Source organism: Procambarus clarkii, chromosome 36 (assembly GCF_040958095.1).
Source record: "Procambarus clarkii isolate CNS0578487 chromosome 36, FALCON_Pclarkii_2.0, whole genome shotgun sequence".
Classification (NCBI taxonomy): Eukaryota; Metazoa; Arthropoda; class Malacostraca; order Decapoda; family Cambaridae; genus Procambarus; species Procambarus clarkii.
Genome location: NC_091185.1, coordinates 13,643,666 through 13,663,083, shown reverse-complemented (window position 1 = coordinate 13,663,083; position 19,418 = coordinate 13,643,666). Strand labels below are relative to the sequence as shown.

Genomic DNA, 19,418 nt, shown 5'->3' with positions numbered 1-19,418 from the left:
AATAACTTCTACTGCACATACAGATCCTGATGTCAAATTACCTCAAATCAACATACCCACATTCTCTGGTAACGAGAATGAAAATTGGGATGATTTCTAGAGTAAATTCGTGGATGCAGTAGACTCTAAAATCAACATTCCTCAAACAACCAAATTCACTTATTTACAAGGTCTGTAACGAAATGAAGCCTTGAAAGTAATCTCTAATATAACACTGACCAGTGATGGTTACACCTTAGCTGTTCAATTGCTCAAAACCAACTACGATAACAAGGAGAGAACTATTACTGTCTTAGTTCAAAAATTGCTAGATTTACCATCTGCTAATAATTCTACAGATTCTCTCCAAACTTTCAGGCTAGAGTTAGAATCTTTACTCAAGGCCTTAAGCCTTAAAGTCCAAATTCAGACAGCTGAATGGATGACCAAAGTAGTTGTTAGGCGAAAATTGCCAAGAGAAACTTTAGATAAATTATGTACTATGTACAATAAAACCTTTCTGACCTTGAAAGAAATTACAGAAGGTCTACATACCTTAGTCGAAAGACAAAGAGCCAACCAAGATGGGAAAGGTGTTTCAAACTTCTCTACTAACTCCCATCGTAATTCCCCTCATACTGACACTTCAGTCAAACCCAAAACTACTTTTAATAAGTCTAATAAATTTAAACCTAGGACTGCTCCATCCACTGGAATAGGGAGTGGTAATGTAGGTACTTATTCAGTATCTCCTTCTGATGTAACCAATGACTTGTCTGCTAAAGAGACAAAGTCAACCAGAGAGAGAAGGTGTCTGTTCTGTAGTCAAGAACATGCCTCCTACCAATGCCCTGTTTATCCTAACTTTAATACCAGGATTAAACGGTTACAAGAAATACACAGGTGCACCAAGTGCATGGGCTCTCATGATCCCAATAAATGTGTAGTGCAACTACGTTCATGCAGTAGATGCAACAAAGGTGTACATCACTATGCCTTATGTAGAAAAACTTCTACCCAATCCATGACAACTGGGGAGAATTCCACGAATTCTACCACAGTACAATATTGCAAAGTACATCAAGAAATAAATGTACTTGCTACTGAGTCAGGCAATAATACTACTCTGCCTACAGCTCAACTTAGATTAATTAACAGGAAATCTAGAGTTAACACTAGAGGTCTTTTTGATCAAGGATCACAGAAAACCTTCATCACACAACAATTAGTCGAGCAGTTAAATTTAAAACCTGCCAAAAGTGTGAGATTGAATATTTCTGGTTTCTTGACTAACAGTGGACCTCGTGAATACCAAGTAGTTAAGGTATTAGTGAGACTTGGATCTTCCACTAGTACAATACAAGCGGTAGTAGTAGACAAACTTCCTACAGACCTGCAGGTCACAGGATTAGCTCGCACTGCGAAATATCTAAAAGAAACCGCATGAGGCTAGCAGACTACAAAATAAATTCTGACTGCCTCACTGATGTTGGAATACTCATAGGCGCTGACCATTATTATAAATTTATAATGGGATGCACCAGACAACACGGAATGAATTTGTTGTCATCTGCTGGAGGCAAGTTGCTTACTGGACCGGTGTTTTTCCAACAAAATCCAGCGTCAACCAACCAGCAATCTAACAATACAATAGTGGCGTGACTAGGCTTGGAACAGTCACCCCTACATTTCAGAGAAATATCTGAAGATATTGAGTCTGATCCACCTGTACATCGTCTGTGGGATTTAGACACTTTAGGTATTGTCCCTGAACAACCAAGCCCTGATGATATGTGGACTTACCAGCAATATCTGGATACAGTTGTCTATAAAGATAAACAATACTGGGTAAGACTACCATGGAAGTTGAATCATCCACAACTTCCAGTTAATTATTTCATGGCAGCCTCACAATTACAGTCTCAATTAACACGACTACAGAAGCAGCCAGACAAACTGAACATGTATCAACTAATCCAACAACAACTCAACAGCAAATTTATCGAGGTTGTTGATAATGATGACCGAAAAATAGGTCACTATTTACCCCATCACGCTGTGGTGAAAGATTCATTGACGACACCAATACATATTGTCTTCAACCGTAGTGCTAAAGTGAAGCCAAACAGCGTGTCCTTGAATGAATGTCTCCAAACTGGACCTAGCCTTACACAAAGGCTACATGATGTGCTATTACGATTCCGTAATGGTATTTTTGCTAATACTGCTGATATCAGTAAAGCTTTCCTTAGAGTAGGTTTACAGGAAGAGGATCGTAATTACACCAAGTTTCTCTGGATTAAGGACCCATTGGATCCTAACAGTGATATCATAACTTATTGTTTTGCCTCAGTGCTATTCGGAGCGACTTCCTCTCCGTTTCTACTTCAAGCAACATTAGATACACATTTGAGGAAGTCAAAAAGCCCATATAAGGCAGAAATCAGTGACAACTTGTATGTCGATAATTTCCAGGGAACTACAAATGATCAATTAAATTTGGTAGATATCTACCATGAGGCTAACCGTGAGTTATTAGGAGCCAATATGCCACTACAATCATGGGCCTCAAATAATAAATCATTAAACCAGATAATCGAGAAAGAGTTTCCAGGTTATCAGGTGCCTAATCAATTAAAAGTTCTGGGTGTGGAATGGAACACAAGTACTGACGAGATGAATGTCAAGTCAGTACAAACCGATAATTCATCTCTTACCAAGAGAAAATTACTCTCGTATGTCAGTCAACCATTTGACCCTCTAGGCTTACTTAGTCCTATATTAATAAGGGGGCAAACTCCTGATGCAGGAATGCTGGCAGAAACATATGGGATGGGATGATCCGTTGCCAATTGAGTTGCAAGATAAATGGTAGATACAACGGATTTCAATCAGTTAAGTGTTTTGAAATTTCCTCGTAATGCTTCAGGACAAAACTTGCCCACAAATTTGCACGTCTTTTGCGATGCCTCTGACAAAGCGTATGGCGCTGTAGCCTACTTAGTTAATAGTGCACAATCAATTTTGCTCACATGTAAAGCAAGAGTTGCTCCCATTAAGAAGAGATCTTTACCTCAAATGGAGTTAACTGCATTGCTGGTGGGAGTAAGATTGGCTAATTGCCTGACCAAGACACTCAATAATATCCACTTTGGTGAAATCGTCATGTGGTCAGACAATGAGGCGGTCTTACAATGGGTAAGAAACAACAACAATAAAACTCCCTACGTTAGTAATCGTGTTAGGGGAAATTCATGAATTATCTGCTGGATATAAATTCAGACATGTTCCCACTAAGGACAATCCTGCAGATTACTTATCTCGAGGATTAACATTAAAACAACTTATCAAGTCTTCGATGTGGTTTAATGGACCTTCATGGCTTGTTAGTGGTCAGTGGCCCAAACAAAAGCCACAAGTCATAGTGACCAATATCACTACTCCCATGAATGAACCAGAACCTCATCGAATCTTAGCTATTAATCCTCACAAATATTTTAACTTGAGTAAGTTATTAAGAGTAACAGCACATGTGTTTGACTTTCTTGCTAAGATAGGAATTAGACATAAGTTTCCCAATCCTATCCTCTACTGGATCAAGCGTGCACAGCAAGAGACATATGGAAGTGAATATGAAAATCTTCCAGATAAATTAACCAAGTTTCTAGGTATCTGGTATGATACAAACACTCATAATATATTAAGGTGTGGAGGACGTTTGCTTCATGCGAAAATTGATTTGGATACAAAGAATCCGATCACCACATCATTCCACGTCACTACATCATTACCAAACTTCTAGTTTTACATCACCATCAATATGGTACTTTGCTTGGTGGAGTGTTAGACACTCTCACCGACCTTAGACAAAAATATTGGCTTCCTCAAGGTCGTCAAACAGTCAAATCAATTATTAAGTTCTGTGTGATCTGCAAAAGATACGACGCTCGAGTGTGTCCTTACCCAGGACCTCCACCACTCCCTGAAGAAAGAGTAGTTCATCTTCGTCCCTTTGAGACCACTGGTGTCGATTACACAGGAGCCTTGCTTCTCACTGGCAATAGAGATAAGATACCAGTGAAAGCCTATATTTGCCTCTTCACGTGTGCTACCACGCGAGGCGTACATCTAGAAGTGACTTCGGACATGAGTGCTGAAGCCTTCATCCAAGCTTTGATTTGCAGTTCGCAGATCCTGTCCCAAACTAATGATATCGGACAATGGTTCAAATTTTGTAGCAGGAGAAGCCTGTCTGCGAGAGGTATGGAATCATCCAGAAGTGCAGTCAGTCCTGCAGAGACGACAATGCCACTGGAAATTTATTGCTCCCAGAGCCCCCTGGCAAGGTGGGTTCTACGAACGTATGATAGGAACTGTCAAGAAGTGTTTAAGGAAAACCCTCATCGACAGAAAATTAGTTACTCCGAACTCCAAACACTTATCATGGAAATCGAGGCGCGAGTCAACAATCGCCCATTAACATACCTATCAGATGATTTCTCACAGAGAGAACCTCTGAGTCCCTCACACTTAATACATGGAGGCCTGCTGAGCCCTCTAATACCTTTGGCAGAAGAGGACCCCATGGACCCTTCACATGTAACCAGGAGTGACTTAGTAGAAAGTTACCAACATCTCTCTAGAGTGATTGAAAGGTGGAATGAGGTGTGGACTCGAGAGTACCTCACAGCTCTACGAGAGTACCACTACGGAGCTTCGAGTCCCTATAATAAAGTACAACTTAAACCAGGAGACCTAGTATTGGTTGACAGTGATGGACCAAGGTCAGAGTGCCCATTGGCAAAATTGTTGCAATCCACCCAGATCACCAAGGCATCCTGAGAGTAGTAAAGGTTTTGTGCCGAGGCAACACTACCCTAAAAACCTTAGAGAAGTTGGTACCGCTCGAATTAGCAGAACGAGAGTGTTTACCAGAACCAGCTTCCCCAACAGTTTCCGAGGACAACAATTCTGATCCACCGAGCAACCGCCCCACTAGAGCTGCTGCTCAACAATGCAAATGGAAACTACAAGCCTATTATAGCTCTGACCAAGAGTAAATAATTTCCCATCCAATTTAAGTAATCATGATGATACTGTGTTGTGATGTCAAGTAACAAATCGTTACAAGTCACAATGACCCAGAACATTCTCATCACAGTGGATTCTCAGTTACTTTAAATTGTGTGATTTAATTCTTAATTTGTTGTATAGGCTATTAATAATAACATTATTTCGTCTAGAGTATCTGAGAGTTTACAAGACTTTAAGACTTAGTAACATAAACATTACATGTCATAACGACACCAGTCACAGAGTTTATTGTAGACTTTATTAGTCATTAACTTTAGATGATTCCCAATAACATGTTCCATTCAACATGAATTTCTTTGCAAGACTTAAGTTTCTTGTATGTCCTTGACATTTACGGGACATCCGTTATGTGTGTACTAACATACTAACATATTTACATTAATACTAACTTCGGGATAGGTATGTCAGTACTCAACATTGCACTGCGACCCGAGAAATCTCCCCCCGGAGCTATGTTGGAAATTTCCAACACTAATACAATACTATTGTATTATAATAAATCAGTATTAAAATATACTAACTACAGTAGTTACTAAAACTTACTAACGGTAATGTTCACATAAACTAACCAATATATCTGCATATGGATACTGGAATTCTTACGAAACCAAGCATCAGTATTGAGTCAGATTATATCTAGTTAAACATATTTATAGCCAGTGTGTTAGAGAATTGAATGTGATTCTCTTAAATCATCAGTATTCCGTGTGATAATTATTTATGGATAACATAACTTCCAAATAATTCTAAATCGAGAGTTTTTAGTTACAATTGTTATCAAGTAAAGTTTTTCTGTCACGAGTGAACGCCATGGAGAAATCTAAAACCTTCTCCATTTCTTGTTTACCACCATAAGACGAGAAAGCAATAATATTTAAATCCCTAGAATCACAACCCAGTCTTTATTAAAGTATTTCAACCACAATTGCGCGAAATAATATTATTCGTGATAAATAATTTCTGTGGTGAATGCGGGGACGCGGGTTGAGGGAGGAGAGACGCCATTGTGTGTGTGGGTGGTGAACTCGTGTTGCGGAGTGAGCAACAAAAAGTCGTGGCGTCAGAGTCTGAGACACGTGACGTTGGGATTATCAGCAAGAATTACACTGGTACTCAACTCAGAACGAATAATTATTCTTCTACGTGATCTGCAGTGCTCGGTCAAATAATAACGCGTCGATATTCAGGCCAAGCTCTCAACCATGTGTACAACATTGTGGAAGTTTGAGACTGAGACGCAATACCGGCAGGCTTCAGCATACTTTGCACCCTTCGATAAGTATATAATTCTTTCTTGATGCATCATTAGAGATTGTATATGTCGTGGGCAGTCTGTCGTTACATCGAATGACTACAAAAAATCCAACGTTAGTACCGCACTAATCTTTATTTTATATTTCATGAATATTGAGATTTAAGTAGCCTAGTTCAATGCTACGTAATATCCCTTAAACTACAGCTCGTATGTGAGGAGTCAACGAGCCGTTAACTACATTCGTGTTATTCACCTCTAAGGGCTTCTACGTGGAGATCCTGAGCTCACGAGGACGAGGCGTGAATGATGTCATAGAAATCGTCTTAAAGCTAAGACTTTTTGTACACATTTAATTACTCCAATTATTGCTACTTGTTCATGATATAATCAGATTGAATGCTCGTCATGTACACTGGAGATAAAATGTGTTTATTTAGATGATTGCTTTCTAATGCTAATAATCTTTATAATTTCTATTTGTACTTACCTATTGATTCTATAATATTTGGTCACAATATTCTTTATTTAACAATGAACTGGTGCCTGAACCATACTAGTTCCTAGACGTATATGAAGTTCTAGCAATACTTCCCCAATGTAGGTGTTTGAGGCTCTGACTTTAGTTAATTAACCATACAGTCCATTATTTATTTAAGTGATTATTCTTTCTAATCTTTATCCATAGACACTGGTTCTTCCTTGTGTTTCTAATGATCACTTTTTATTAGTTTCTCTCTTTTCTCAAAAGTGGGTGGTCCTTCGTAATTGATTTCATTAATTAATTAAATAAATTGAGTCAAGCCCCAGATATCCCACATTTCCACTTGTTCAGAGTCTTGGTGGATGTAGTGATTTGTTCAAAGTAATATTAGACTAAATATTTAAGGTCATTGGTTCTAATTTCTAGGTTCATTTTTTGTTTTGTTTTTTGAGATAGTGGCAGCTAAACCGACTATCAGGTTGATTGACGAGGTTCAGGAGGTTCCCGAGGTTCCAGAACAAGGACACTGGCCTCAATGAGCTAAGGTGCTTGTTGAACCCGGAACTGTTGCTGATATGTTCATACTTAGAACTGGAAGTGTCAGACAAGGAGAGGAGAGTAGACATTTTGTCTAAATTGAAAAACTATTTGCATGTAGATTCTAATGTGAAAATTGAATTGCCAGCGCATAGAAAACTTATAGATATTGAATGAGACGAGGAAGAGGTTGCAGGTGACATATCCGACGAAAGACACAACATCGATATGCTACAGATAAAGCTTAGGGAAGTGGAAATACAACGTGAAAAACACATGACAAAAATTAGAAATGGAAATGGACGATTGAGATAAACAGGCAACATGAGTTTTTTTATTGATATATAAAAAACCAAAGTACAAAAAACAGGAAACAAGTGCAAAAAACACAAAGACAAACAATCGCGCTTAAACATGAAACAAAGCAAACACCATGAAACAAACATAAGAATACATACAAGAGGTCACAGGAAAGCACACAGGACACAAGCTAAGAAACCCACAAACAGCATGGGACAGAGAATGCATACAATACACAACAAATAAATGACATAATTACAAGAAAATGTTCAAGAAAAAATACACAAAAATTACAACAAAAGCACGAGGACACCAACAAACAAAAAAAGAGTAAATCCAAAAACTACACATAAGAACATAAATAACATAAAATTTGAACAAAGAATAAATCAATTACAAGGACAAAGAAATACACACACACACACACACACAACCCATGCGACAAACACACGGAACAGCAACACCCACAACCGCACACAATCACAACACAAACACCCATATAGAACAAAGGCAATGCACAAAACAAATCCAGACCATGCAGGAGCCAGAAACAAACACCCACACCCCCCCCCCCCCACGCGCACAGACAAAGATACCCACCTAGTGCCTGCTTGCACGCATGCACTAGGGAAACAACACGCACAACACGACAGAAAGCAACCACACGAATCACTCATACTTCTCTGGGTATTCCTGAGCCGGAAATCGTAAGCAGTAAGCATCCCAAACAATTAGGTCGTCTTCAGTAAGCGGACATCCAGGAGTCACAGTAGGCCGAGGCATCGAATCCGGCACGCCAATGCCGGGCACCGCACCGAGCCCCGCAGAGGGTTGCTTCGCAGGAGCCCAGTGCCCCCACCAATCGGAACAGGAGCAGAGGCCGCCCGTCGCACATCCTTCGACAACACCACTATCAGGTCGCGATCACCAGGGGCAACCGTCCACTTAGGGGGAGCCACGAGCAGGAGGCACAGTGTCCAACACAGAAGGCACCACAGGAGGCAACACAGCGTCGGCCACAGCATCATCATCCATCGCATCACGCTCCTCTGCCCACGTCCAGCGAGGTGAAGCATCCCGAGCCGAACGACGGCGCTTAAAAAGAGGCCGCTGATTGTCGGAACTGTTACCCCCAGCAAGCGATGCCCCAGAAGAACCATCGGCAGGAGGCCCCAAAGCCAGGGCAGCACGATCACGCAGAATAGCAGCCTCAACAACGCGGGGCAAAAAGCCACTACCATTCAAGGAGACTGGAATCGGAGAAGGAAGAGACACAGCAGGTGGAAGGGTAGACTGCAGCACACGTGAGGTATCCAGCGGGTACGACGGAACCGGCGCAGGAGAAGAGGCACGTGGGAACGAGGAAACCACCAGAGGTAACGAGGCAGAGGGAAGGAGGGGGGGGGGAGTCTCACACACCACTACCCCGACAGCCCCGGGAAGCACATGTCCGTCTGCAGGAGAAGCAGGCAACACCCCTACATCACCATTCAATGCCTCCACGGAAGCAACCGGTTGCGGATGCACCTCCGCAACCACCGAACGTCGAAGATCCGAAGCAGGTGCCTCCAGGTCCTCAGAGCACACCGGTGGAGCAGACAGAACCAGGGCCAGACAGAACGCCTGCCGGAACCGCCGCAGGAACCACACCAGGCACCAGGACAGAGCGAGGATCCGCCGGGGAATCCCCACGCACAGACAAGCAGGGAAAGTCAACCTCCAGGAAAACTGAAGGGGCTTCAGCACGAGGAGCATCGCAGCTGGCCGCCATGTGGCCCTCAGCGCCACACCGGAAACAGGTTCGTGTCTGACGCTGATAAAATATTCGCAGAGGGAGCCCACGAAACAAAACTCTGAAAGGAATAGGGCTCGTGACCTACATGACGAGCGTATGAGCGCCCAGACGGACCCTTTTCAGCCGGCCCGCACTCAAAGTGGTGAACCGGTGCTTCACCACCACACCATACCGCGTAAACACCGACATAAGCTCTGCCTCGGGAAGGTCACCAGCACACCGTGAACACTCACAAAGGTCAAGGGCCCCCAGGGTTCTGAGATCTCCACAGTCACAGCCAAAGCAGGAATAGGAAGCGAGCGTGTATCCCAGCGTGCCACAAGCTCCTGGTAAAGCAGCGACGTGGCAAACGACACCGCCACGCGGTTAGGCGAGATCTTTTCCAGCCCCAGTAGATCAGAGACATCGACATGGAGCACGTCCAGGAGCGTAATCTCCACAATGGGCCAGTCCACAGAACCAGAAAAATCCAGTCGTACAGTATCTACCCGCGCAACACGGGTACCTACTACAGCCATACCACCAGCCGAATCCCCGGCTAGCGGGCTCTCCACACCTTAAACTGCAGCCGCCCCCTCGCAACACCTGGCAGCAACTGGCAGGGCAGGCGAGCACGTCCGAACCCCCTGGCGGCCAAAGAGGCAATCTCTATGCTACAGATAAAGCTTAGGGAAATGGAAATACAACCTGAAAAAGACATGAAAAAATTAGAAATGGAAATGGACAATTGAGATAAACAGGCAACATGAGTTGAAAGTGTTACGTCTAGGTGGTGCTCGAGATAGGGCAGTGGTTTTGACCCAGTCTGCAACATTAAAATGGTGCCTAAGTTTCATGAAAAAATAGGAACCTAAACATTTTACTGCATTTGAAAAGGTAGCCATATCTTTAAACGGGGCTAAAGAAAATTGGGAAATTATGATTCAATCTGTGTTAACTGGAAAAGTCCAAACTGTCTAATCGACGTTATCGGTGAGTGATTCAGGTGATTACGATGCTGTGAAGAGGGTAGTATTGCAGGTATATCAGTTAGTACCAGAGGCGTACAGACAAAAAGTTAAGAATCTTAAAAAATTGGCAGAATTCACACACACATAATTTGCTAAAATAAAGGAAGGAATATATTTAGAGTTTTGTGATTCTAGAAAATCGACAGCAAAGAACAGTTGGAGCAACTGAAAATGCTAGAAGAAATTATAGATTTCTTGTCTGTAGATTTAAAGACCAATTTAGAAGAACAAGAAGTAGAAACATTCCAATTGGCCGCCACAATGGCAGACGAATATGTATTGACTCATCAGGGCCCGGCGAGGTATCAAGCTAAGCAAGGTCATCAGTACTCCAAATACAGGAATGAAGGAAGATATGGATTTAAAGGAGGATAATCGAAGGATGGTCCACGCAGCCCAAAAACAGTAAGTCCAAGGAGAAGTGGTTGGAGAGATGTGGTGTGTTGGTCATGAAGCGGGACCGGTCATGTGACTGCGGCTTGCAAGCAGACATCAGGTCACGCCTCTAACAAGAAGTTATTGTTGGTAAATCTTCTGCAACCATCCGAGGAATCCCGTCCACAACGAAGTTCAGAAACGAAATATGTTTACTCCTTATACAACTGGAAGTATAGCTGGCGGTAAGGATAGTAAGTCGGTGGTTATTCTGCGAGGCAGTGGTGCAGCTCAGTCTCTGATAAAGCAGAGTGCTTTACCAATGGATGTACCTGTTGATGGAAAGCAGAGTGTAATTTTAGGAAACTTTCCAAACTCTTTGTATGTTGCTCCATTGGTGGAAGTGAATTTTAATCTATGTATGTTACTGGCCCATGTACCGGTGAAGAGAGTATTTATGTTACTGGCTGGTGTAGAGTATTCCAGTACAAGGAATGGAAGGCATCCTGGCTAATGATTTAGTATTGGGGTTAGAGATGAATTATCCAGTAGTTAGTGCAGAACCGGTGGCTGAGGTGATTACTCCGATGGCAATGGTCCATACAAGATCATGGGGTGAAAGTGCGATTAGGGCTGGAAGAATTATTTAACCCCGTGATTACCCCTCTGGTTAAGAACAAACACCCTAGTACTAATTTGGATTTTATTGCAGAGACCTGGAATTGGATTAGGGAGTCTTTGATTGCAGATCAGGAGATAGACCTAGAACATAATGCTCTGGCCGATCTTGTTGACTCCGGTCAGAAGATGGGAGCTTGATATTTCAAGGGCAACAAGGTATTGTTCAGACGGTGCCCACAGAGTCAGCGGACGTAAGTAACCCACAAATAGTGGTGCTCGAATCATTCAGGTCGAGACTGCTTGACGTGGCACATGATAATGAATACTCAAGACATTGTTGGATTTCTAAGACCTTCCACAGGCTAGCTAAGACTTTTTACTGGCCTAGAATGAAGAACGATGTACTACGACAATGCAAAGCTTGTCACGTTTGTAAGGTGGTTGGTAAGGTAAACCAGCCAGTTCCTAAAGCCCAAATGAACCCATTTCCCTCAATAGGGGGACCATTTGAACACCTTATTTTAGATATTGTTGGTCCTCTTCCTCCTTCTACGTCTGGGGTACAATATCTATCTACCATCATGGACAGAGTTAGCAGGTATCCTGAGGCCTTTCCCCTTCGAACAATAACATCTAAGGTGCTGGTCAAACACCTGATTTGGTTCTTCTCAAGACTGTGTTTTTCTAAAACCTTTCATACTGATCAGGGAACCAACAATATTTTAATCAACAGATGTCAGACTTGGGGATTCACCATATAATGCGCAATGCTTATCATCCAGAATCCCAAAGAGCACTAGAGAGGTTCCATCAAACTCAGAAGCAGTTGAAGTATCGTATCTGATATACAAGGATGTTGGGCGGAAGACCTGCCATACCTGCTCTTCGCTATAAGGTCGGTTCCAAATGAATCCCTTGGCTTGTCGCCATTTGAACTTGTATATGGTCACACTGTACCTTTAGAAGTGGTCAGAGACCAGTGGGAAGAGGCAGAGAGTAAAATGGACCTGCTGAACTGGATCTCGTCACACAAGGGACGACTGTTTACCGCATGGCAGTTTGATAAATATAATTTATTGCAGATCAAGGTGATTATGAAAGACCAATATGATAATGTAACTAAACCCAACGATTTCAAGATGGGAGACAAGGTGCTAGTATATTCTCCCATTATGGAAGGAAGTTTAAATTCAAAGTTCAACGGTCCCTACCATGTGATTAGGAACGTAAATGCCACCAATTATGTCCTGGTGGGATTCCTGGCTGCGCCACCAGAGGGTACAGACGTCGAGCTTTGGCTGTCAGTAGTCGTCTGCCGTTGCTGAGTGGCGGTTACTGTGGCGGGGTGTGGAGCACCCGCTGGTCGGGGCCCCACCTGCCAGTATGGACGGGGCTGGTACTAGCCGCATTCGAAGGATAGACACAGTGTGGCTGGACTTTTTCCTCTGATGTGGACTGGCCCGTTGTAGAAGTTGCCCTCCTAGACGTCCTCCGTGTTGACGTCCCCGAGCTCCTGGGCCTCGAGGAGTTGTCGCCCACCCGTGTTGCGGTGTCGTTCGCCACGTCACATGCTTACCGGGAGTTGGTGGCTCACTGGAATGGCCGCACGCTTCCTCTTTCGGCTTCGGCTGTGTCTGTAGAGATCTCGGATCCCTGGGGGCCCTTGACGTTTGTGAGTATTCACGGCGTGCCGGTGACCTTTCCCGAGACGGCCCTCATGTCCTTGTTTACACGGTTTGGGTCGGTGGTGAAGCACCGGTTCAACACTTTGAGTGCGGACCGGCTGAAGGGGGTCCGGCTGGGTTCACGCACGCTTGTCATGCGGCTCACAAGCCCTCTGCTGTCCAGGGTCTCGTATCGTGGGCTGTCTCTGAGGACTTTCTATCAGGGTCAAACCCGAACGTGTTTCCGGTGTGGTGCTGAGCACCACGTAGTGGCCGGTTGCGACGCTCCTCATACAAAAGCCCCTTCAGTTTTCCTAGAGGATGAATTTCCTCGCTTATCTGTGTGTGTGGACTCCCCGGCGGATTCTCGCTCTGTGCAGGTGCCTGGTGTGGATCCTGTGGCGGTTCCGGATGTCGCTACGTCTGGGCGGGATATGTCTGCTCCGCCGGTGACCTTGGGGGACCTGGGGGCGCCTGTTTCGGACCTTCATCGTTCGATGACTGCGGTGGTGCATCCATGCACCGCATCCGATGGCCTTGGAGGATGCTGTAGGGGTGGTGCCTGCATCTCCTGCTAGAGGCCATGTGCTTCCCGGGGCTGACGGAGCGGTGGTGTGTGTCTCCACCCACGTCCTCTGCCTCGTCGCCTCTGGGAGTTTCCTCGTTGACGAGTACCTCTTCTCTACTGCAGGTTCCGTCGCCCTCACTGGATACCTCACGGGTGCTGGAGTCTACCCATCCGCCTGCTGTGTCTCTTCCTTCTCTGACTCCGGTCTCCGTTCCTGGGCGAGGCTTTTTGCCCTGCGTTGTTGAGGCTGCTGTTCTGCGTGAACGTGCTGCCCCGGCTTTGGGGCCGCCTGCCGATGGTTCTTCTGGGACACCGCTTGCTGGGGGTGACAGCTCCGACGATCAGCAGCCTCTTTTTAAGCGCCGTCGCTCGGCTCGGGGTGCGTCACCTTGCCGGTTGTGGGCAGAGGTGCGTGATGCAATGGATGATGATGCTGTGGCCGACGCTGTGTTGCTTCCTGTGGTGCCTTCTGGGTTGGACACTGTGCCTCCTGCTAGTGGCTCCCCTCAGTGGGCAGTTGCCCCTGGTAAGTGCGACCTTGTGGTGGTGTTGAAGGATGTGAGGCGGGGGGCCTCTGCTCCTGTTCCGGTTGGTGGGGGCACTGGGGCCCCTGCGGAGCCACCCTCCACGAGTCTCGGTGCCGTTCCTGACACCGAACGGAGTGCACGCCCTAGTGGGAGGGCTGGTGTGCGGCCTGCCGAGCAGTCAGTTGTGCCTCCAAGTGTGCCCCCGTGTGACCAGGTTCCTCGGGGGAAACCCGTCCCTTTTGTCCTCTCGACCGGCGAGGTGCTCGACAGATCTATGGCAACTGCGACTTTTGAGTGTGATGACCTGGTGCATCCTGTTCCCTGGTGCCCATTTACCATCTGGGTTCCACGAGCGCAGTGTTTTGTCTCGGGAGTGCCAAAATTCGATGCCTCGGCCTACTGCAACTCCTGGGTGTCCGATTCCTGACAGTGACCAACTTGTTTTGGAAGCTTATTGTTTACTGTTTCCTGCTCGGGAGTACCTGGAGAAGTATGAGTGATTGGTTTCTTGGTGTGTTTGGTTTCTATCTGTGTTGTGCGTGATGTTTCCCCGGTGCCTGCGTGCACAGGTGGGTGCCCTTGTCTGTGCGTGTGGGTGTTGTTCTTGCCCCCTGCGTGGCCTGTTTTATTGTATGTTTTGTGCTTTGCATTTGGTGTGTGAGTTTGTGTTGTGGTTGTGTGCGGTTGTGGGTGTTTGGTGTTACTTCTTTCGTGTCGTTGCGCTCGCCCTGTGTATAGTGTTGGGGTGGCGGGCGGTGTGGTTGTGTATGTCGCTTGTGTGCGTGTGTTTATTATCTTGTCCTTGTGACATTGCTTTATTATGTGTGCGGCATTGCTGTGTTTATGTTATCTCTGTATTTCCCTGTTTCTGTTTATGTATTTACCTGTTATTCTGTTTTTATTTTTTGTTGTGTCCTGTAGCTTTGTACTTTTGCCTCTGCGTCGGTGGTTTATGAGGCCTGTTGTTGTTATGTACTAATCTGCACCTGAGTTTGGGTTGTTGGGATGGGCTTGTTTTTTGTTTTCTTTCTGTATTTTTGTACTTACGTTTTTTGTGGATGTGACTGTTTTATGTTATTTATGTCGTGATATTTATTTGTAACGTTCAGTTTTTTGTTTGTGTGTGTGTGTGTGTGTGTGGGTGTGTACCCTCCAGTGCCCATTTCGGGGTTTTCTCATTGTGCCATATTTTATGTGTTTTCTTTCTTGGTTTTTGTTGGGTATGTTTAGTTTGCATCTGTGTTTTCGTACTTTGTTATATTTGTCCTGTTTGTATGTATGATTTGTTGTTTTCTATTGTCTGTTTTGTATATTGTGTATTTTTTTTATAAAAATAAAAATAAAATATGTCCTGGGAACACCGGATCGCAAGAAGAAACTGATGCATGTGCATATTAACATGCTGAAACTACCATCCCAAGAATGTGAGCCCAATCAGCATGATTGTTGCTTCAGAAGACCACGAAGATGATATTCTGGGAGATATGTATAAGCAAGTTGATACTAACTTTCTGATCCGGCAAGTACATACTAAACTAGTACATGTAACCACAGCGCATCAACAGCCTCCAATAAGCTTGATATTGAAATACAAATCAATCTTTAGGGATAGTCCCGGTTTGACATCGGTACTAAAGCTTGACGTTGCCATTGATGAAGATGCAAGGCCTACTAAGCATCAATTAAACATATTGACTGTACATATTAAAAAGGGTATATATTTTTGTAGCTGACGCATTATCCGATATGTGATTGTTTTGTGTAGTTATTGTATGTAGCTAACGCATTATCCCATATGTGATTGTTTTGTGTAGTTATTGTATTGTTTTAACAGGGGGTTAAAAAAAAATTCTAGGGGGGGGGAGGTTTGACGGACCTCGGCGCCACCTATGATCCAGGTTCCAAGTTCAATAGTTGACCCCTCCCATTAATAATGGTTTCCCATCTACTAGTCTGCTGTTCTGGGAGGTGATGAGCTACGGGTGACAGACGGCAGTGACGCAGAGAGTGAAGTACACAGGTCGACCTTGAGACGTGTTATCCAGAGGGCTAGAGAAGCGCTGAAGATTTCAGTGTTGGAATATGCTAGCCAGAGGGCTAGTAGAGCACTGGGTGACCTCTCGAATTGCGTGATAACCAGAGGGTTAGCACACCGGAAGACTTCACTGTTTGAACGTACAAGCGAGTGTACTAGGGAGGAACTTTGTGACGTCACCATATCTGAAGCTAGCGGGAGGGCTAGTGTTGCACTGAAGACCTCGTCAGAGGAATGTAAAGTGTCCGTCATCTTTGTAGCTAGCTAACGTGAGGGCTAGTGATACTCTGGATGACCTTAGTAGTGAATTGTATATAGTAGGGGCTGCAGATGATAAGAACGATTATTTTTAAGAGCTATTTTTTTCTTACTGTAAACATTACGCTACATTTCCACCAAGGAGAGGAATCTCTGAACTTGAGTAGGATCGTAGAGTTTTCAAAGAACTCGGTTACAGAGGAGTTCGTAACATCCCCGTTCTTGAGATCTTGAGGTTATCTTGAAATGATTTCGGGGCTTTAGTGTCCCCGCAGCCCGGTCCTCGACCAGGCCTCCACCCCCAGGAAGCAGCCCATGACAGCTGACTAACTCCCAGGTATCTATTTACTGCTAGGTAACAGGAGCATCAGGGTGAAAGAAACTCTGCCATTGTTTCTCGCCGGCGCCCGGGTTCGAACCCGGGACCACAGGAGCACGCGTCCAGTGTTCTGTCCGCTCAGCCGCCGGCTCCCTGGAACACCCTTATAAGTGTTCAGGGAACACTCGGCCACACGGCAAGGTGGAGGAATGATGTGAGTGACTGGCGAGGTGGTACGAGCCACGTCACTTAACTGGAGAAAAGGCACGTCAGGACTGGATGGAAAAAGAACAACGGTTGCCCTCTCCATTGCTTTTAACTCCATATGAATCTTATTTTAAAGGTAGTGGTATGTAATGGTTCCCATCATATATTTCCCATAGGCCTGCAGTAAGAGTCGCATCTCCCTAACATGTACGTTCTCTGACACCAAGGGAACAATTTGGTACATGTAAAGGACAGCCCGAGTTGGCGGGTGGATATAAATTTACAGTATTATTTTTAGTTTTAAATGTGGCTTACGTCTTTTACTATTGCAAATATGATTGAGGGGAGGAGATTTCCCACCGGAGGAGGCCAGGACGCAAGGCACTGCAGGAGCAGCATCAGCCGCCTGGGGATTGATTGGTGCCGGTCACATGTCAGTGTTGTCCAATGGGAGCTGCGCCCCAGGGCGTGACGTCAGAAGCGCGGCACACGCCACCAGCTGAGCTCGGCGAGGAGCTCACTGCTCATGCAGTCGTGACTGAACACAGAAATGCGTTTGGAGCTCTCCAGTTTGAGAGGCCAGTCAGCCTCAAAAGATGAATTATTCAGCAATCAGGTGTTACCCCAGTCATCGACGGAAGACTTGTAAACTCCAGGGGTGTGTATGAAGGCATAGTTCAGCTGGTGATGAGGGCGCTAGGATCTAGTGGCCGTCCTACCTATGACCGTGTGAGCGGACGCTATGAGGAGCTGCACAGAGCTCCTGCAGATCACGCGTCTGTACATCTGAGAGAAGCTGACAGGACGAGTCTATTCCACTGTGCAGTAAAGGAACACTGGGAAGTATCAATGAGTTCATGGGTGCGAGGGAGGAGGGTGTGTGCAGGGCCATCCTGCTGTGCTAGAAGGAGAACCTGCATTGGTGGGCACGAGCACGGTGACGTGCTAGCTACGTGATGACATGGGGACCCACACGAGTCAGACCCGTAACACGTGGAAGGTGCTACAGCATATATGGTGAGATTCTGTCAGATGCAGCAGCTCTTGTCATGCCCAGCTCTTGCAGATACCTCCTAACGTCGTCTCTGGTAATTTCAGTATCTTCCAAAGCTGCTTGATTTAACAATACCTCTCTTAGTTCAAAGACTTTCCCTTGCTCTACTGTGAAGACCTCTTGCAATCTCTTGTTGAGTTCTTCCAACACCTTTTTGTCATTTTCCGTGTACCCATCTTCTCCCTTTCTCGGTTTCAGCATCTGTTCTTTCACTGTTGTTTTCCTCCAAATGTTGCTGTGGAGTAGTTTTCGGGGAGACACTATGTCATTTACATAGTGTCTCCCCGCTTCTCTTCTCACTCAGTGCTGCTTATTTCTGGCATCTTTCTCTGCGCTCTGGTGTTCTCACATTCCTGTATTTTCCTATGACCTTGTACTTATGTTCCTTGCTTCCTTACATGCCTGATTGAAACACTGATTTCCCTTTTGATTTTGATTGTTTTCTGCCTCTTACACTTCTGGGTGAAGTAATAAAGTGTCTTCTACAGATTTTTCTGAGCTCTGTTTCCCATAGTACTCCTATTAAAATAATCCTTATAGTTCCCCTTTAGTATGCCAGCCTTTTGATTTTTGGTACTTTTCTTGTGTAGGTTTTCCTACTTCCACTAGATACTCAAATGTCAGAACATTGTGGTCACTTATTCCCATGGCGGGTTCGAATTTGACCTTCCTTATGTCTGACCCGTTATCTGGCAGTTACCTTGCGATGATTTCAAGGCTTAACGTCCCTGTGGCCCTGTCTTCGACCAGGCGTTCTGGGTGAATATCAGATAGATTCTGGCAGGTTTGTCATTTTCTCTCATTCTTGTGGGTTCCATAACACGTTGGCGTGGAAAGTGTCCTGTCACCACATCTAACATTTTTGCTGTACATGTGTCTGTACCTCCATGTAATTCTGTTCTCCCAGTCTATTTCCATGGCTGAAGGCCCCCGTGATAAACAGTCCGGATTTCTTCTTGCAGGCAATAGAAGCTGTTCTCTCCGTTATATTAATTGTTGCGATGCAGTTTGTCATGATTCTGTCTGGGTCTTCTGTTACTTTATAAGTGAGTGGGGGATTTATATATTACAACTACAACTATCCTTGGTTCTTCCATTGTCATAATGCCTGCAATATAGTCTCTGAAATCTTCAAAAGCTTTGAATGTCCACCTCTTCGAAACTTGAGTCCTTCCTTATCAGCAGAGCTACTACTCCTGTTCTATGTTACATGAGCTGTGTGTTGGCGGAGATTTTTATTGGGGATAGGCCTAGAATCTGTTGATAGAGCTGATGGTGTGAAAATTTTATGTATAAAATCACTGAATGATTAGTTTATATTAGTCCTTTAAATTATATT

General features: G+C 44.7%; 1 protein-coding gene across 1 annotated transcript in view; it reads left to right on the top strand.

The window, feature by feature from the left end:
• The first annotated feature begins 19,005 nt into the window (after window positions 1-19,005).
• The window catches only part of LOC138371653 (probable glutamate receptor), a 334,999-nt gene continuing 334,586 nt past the window's right edge, over window positions 19,006-19,418 (top strand). Inside the window, exon 1 of the mRNA XM_069336652.1 lies at window positions 19,006-19,418. This exon is cut by the window's right edge and continues 250 nt beyond it. The gene's annotated coding sequence lies outside the window, so the exon portion shown is untranslated.